The 4104-nt window shown below is 40.7% G+C and overlaps 1 pseudogene; it reads right to left on the reverse strand.

The window, feature by feature from the left end:
• Window positions 1-2691: 2691 nt before the first annotated feature.
• LOC129691503 (U2 spliceosomal RNA) lies at window positions 2692-2792 on the reverse strand (annotated as a pseudogene).
• Window positions 2793-4104: the final 1312 nt, after the last annotated feature.

The raw sequence follows: 4104 nt of genomic DNA on the forward strand, positions 1-4104 counted from the left end.
TCAGAAGTGATATGCAAGACTTGGAGCACTGCTGAAAGGCCAGCTGTCATATTTAGTAACCTGGCTTTGTCCTGCCCTCCCACCCTAAAGGACATGGACTCGCACTTAGATTGACTCCTCCTAGAGGCAGGGACTTCTGGATAAAATTTCCAGAACCCCCTTTGTGTGGGCACCCCCTGGATAAGTGGAGCTACCACCCCTCACCAAAGAAGCCTCTTTTTACAACAAAGGGAAAATTCCATAGTTTATAGAAGATTCTCATAGGTAAAGAAATGCGAGAAGTTATATAGCAGGGTTCACAGGTTTAGTATTGTGACAAAATTGATCAGTTATGAGAAGTTTTGCAAAAAAAAAAAAAAAATAGTAGAGCCACTGGAAATAACTGACTTGATGGATCCCTGCCCTCCCTGAATTGACTAAATTTCAATGGTTTATAGAATAGATCAAAACATTTACCAGCTTAATGCAGGTACATTTCCAGATATCACTGTGAAATGGAAAGAAATTGAACTGGGAAAAAAATCTCTTTATCTTAGAAATGAACAATAAGAGTTCAACTCCCTCACACTTCAAATCACAGTCAGCCCTCTCTGTGCCCACACAAATGATCTCTCTTTATTTATTTATTTTTTACTTATGGTCTTCATAAGGACTTTAGCCTCCAAAGAAGTCAAAGCCATCAAAGAAAATAATTCCTAAAGTTAATAGAAATGTTTGTTAATCCCTCTTGGTATCAAGATAGGTCTAGAGACAACAGATTGTAACTCATATTTCAGAATGTCAAGGAAAAGAATCAGGGTAGCCAGTAGCCAACCAGAATCCAGATTTCTAGTGTTGCATTTTTGGTCAAAATCAAAACTTGAGACTGCATGAGGAAATTCAAAATCAATCTTGTATAATATGCTTTTAAAGACTGCCTTTCAATTGGAACATATCCTCGGATATTTGTGTTGGGAGAGGGTACCTGAGGAAAGATTGGTATGCCGCCGAAGCACTTGCAGGAAGTAGTCATTGTACAGATTTGACAAGTCACCTGGGACTCATGACTCTCATTTCACGCATGCCATAGTTTCTTTATGGCTTCTTATTTCAATTTGTTTTATTACGTGTAGGAGTATTGGACTTCTTATAGCAATATTGGAATGAAAGATTAAATTTTATAAGTTTAAATACAACATTATAACTTTCTGCCCTCATCATGTCAGACCTTCCTCGCTTTGCTAGAGTCTTCATTTTAAAGGTAGGCAACCTATAAAAAAATGGGTGTGCAGAGTGGGTGTGGGATGGCTGGATTTGTCATTTTGAAACGACTGCACACTTTATGGCAGACGTTATTTAACATTTGGGAAGTGAGCCAGCTTCATCTTTGGAAAGAATTAAAGAGTTGGCAGGGTTTACACCAGTCCGTTGTGGTGGGATTTTCTACTGAATGACCAAGGCTTCTCGCATAGGCATTGTCTACAAGAGTGCCAGCCTCCGAAGCCGAATTCATCCTTCTCATTTCCCTGCCAGGTCCAGCAACCCTCTGTGGCTAGTCTCCTAAATCTTGATACTTCTTACTTGGTTCCTCTTTTTCCTCTTAGTCTTAACTTTTCTTCGGTTTTCCTGTCCCTGATCAGTTTTCCATCAGCTGGTTCACATCCTTGTTTTCTTTCTTCTAATTCTATACTCATTAGCTTACAGAATTTTAGACTTATGATCATGATTTAAAAAACAGGATCGTGGTCTTCCCCGGGCACTCTGGTGATTGTTACATTTTGGCCTCTTACAAGAATGTGTCTCCTGCTAGGCGACCCCGTGACAACTGGAAGCAGTAGCCTAGCACTATTCCTGTGCTAGTCTGGCAGGAGGTAAAGGGTTATTTCTGACCATGCTGGTACTCATTTCTCAGTTATACTAATACATATTTGGAAATATTTATCAATATTTTTAGGACATTTATTAAAAATTGAAAAATAGAACTTGATTTGGCAATTGTATTTCTAAGAAATTGTCTTGTGATGTATGTTCATAAATAAGTTTAAAAAGCTGAACCTAAGACCTATGTACACCTAAGAAAGCTAATCAGGAAGGAGGACTCTGGATAAGATGCTCAATCCCCATTCAGAAAGCCAAAGAGGATGGACATCGGAGGAGGGAGAAAACAGGGAACAGGACAGGAGGCTACCACAGAGGGCTTCTGAAAGGCTCTACCTTGCAGGGTATTGAGGCAAATGTTGAGACTCATAGCCAAACTTTGGGCAGAGTACAGGAAATCTTATAAAAGAAGTGGGAGATAGCAAGACTTGAAGAGGACAGGAGCTCCACAAGGACAGCGACAGATCCTAAAATTCTGGGTACAGGGGTCTTTTCTGAAAGTGATACTCCAGCCAAGGACTCATGGAGATGGCCTGGAACCCCTGCACAGAAGTAGCCTATGACAGTTCAGTATCCAAGTGGCCTCCATAGTAATGGTGACAGGGACTGTCTCTGACAAGAACTGATTGGCCTGCTCTTTGATCACCTCCCCCCGAAGGGAGAGCAGTCTTACCAGGCCACAGAAGATGACAATGCAGCCACTCCTGATGAGACTTGATAGACTAGGATCTGAGGGAAGGGGAAGAGGACCTCCCTTTTCAGTGGACTGGGTGAGGGACAAGGGTCGGGGAGAAGGAGGGTGGGATTGGGAGGGGAGGAGGGAGGTAGGTACAGGGGGGATACAAAGTGAATAAACTGTAATTAATTTAAAAAACAAATTTAAACTGATAAGAACAGATACTACACTTGATCTTAGCCAAAAGGCCAGGGGTGGGGGGATACAAAGTAAATAAAGTATCATTAAAAATAAAATAAAATTTAAATTTAAAAAATTGAATTTTAAAAAAGAGGAAAAAAAGTTGAACCTAAGAGTTTGTATCATAGCAGTATTTCACAGTTGAAAGCAGTGATTGTGGAAAACAGTAGCCTGGCCAGAAGCATCTTGAATATAGCCACAGTAGCTACCAGCATAAAACTGGTTAAACACGCAAAGTGCATCCGTACAATGCTGCACACTGTAAGTTCATCTCCAGGTTGCTCTGATTCCTTCCACACCACTCTCCTGATGGCTCTCAAGACTATAATCAGCTGTCAGGCCTTTCTCTTTCTGGCTTTCTGGCAATCTTCTCGTCTCTCTCAGTGTTCGTTGGCTTGGCTTTCCCTCTCTCTGCAGCTGTCTAGCCCTGACCCATTGACTCGGACTTGTGCTTACAGATGAAGGAGCCATTCCAACTGTTTGTTCCCTCACAGGTAAGATGAAAAGAGCAATCCCCAACAAGGAGCTATGGTACCTATTTTCAACATTAAATTGAGTAGGAAAATTCTGTTTCCAGCACATAGAGTGTGTTCACTAAACAGTATTTTCTACTTTCTCTATGGAGCTTCATCCTCTAATCCATGCTGCATGCTGATGCCAACGTAATATTACCATACATAGATCGTTTCCCAGAAACCGTTTGCAATCCTAAGTCCCTTTATAGTCATCTCTCAGGGTAACCAACAGCTCTTCCAGAGCCCATCTGTCTTGTCACCATCCTCCATAGGACGTCTCATACTCCATTGCCGGATGCACTTGGCATTTGACTTGTGTACATTACCAGTGTGATTATCTGTTAGATGGGCAATGAATCAGTGTTCAGTGGAATGATGTGGTCATTTTTGTTTTAAAGTATGGAATGTGACATTTGGTTAGGGGCATAAACTTGCTGTTGTAGCGTCGTTCCCATGAGAAAATCAGATCTGATTTGTAGTCTTTTGACTTACTATAGTCTTTGCATAATAGAAATCATTGCAAGTTTAAGGCCTGCTTAGTAAAGGACTACTGTTCATAATTACTAGGGGTTCTGTTGAATTCAGTATGAAATAACTAAACAGGCAAGTTGTTCCGACTTTAATGCATTCTTTATGATGACGTTAAGAATTGAGAGGAACACATAAATTATGAGCAGGAGCGAAAAATAACTCCTGTTGAAAAGTGGGCTTTTTTTTTTTTTTTTTTTGACAAAATGTAATACTGACCAAAAGCTGGTTTTTCTTTCAGTGCTGAGCCCTTACTCTTGCTGGTAAGTTCTCTACCCCTGCACCCAT

The sequence above is a fragment of the Psammomys obesus genome, unplaced genomic scaffold (genome assembly GCF_907164565.1).
Source record: "Psammomys obesus unplaced genomic scaffold, mPsaObe1.curated_primary_1811, whole genome shotgun sequence".
NCBI lineage: Eukaryota > Metazoa > Chordata > Mammalia > Rodentia > Muridae > Psammomys > Psammomys obesus.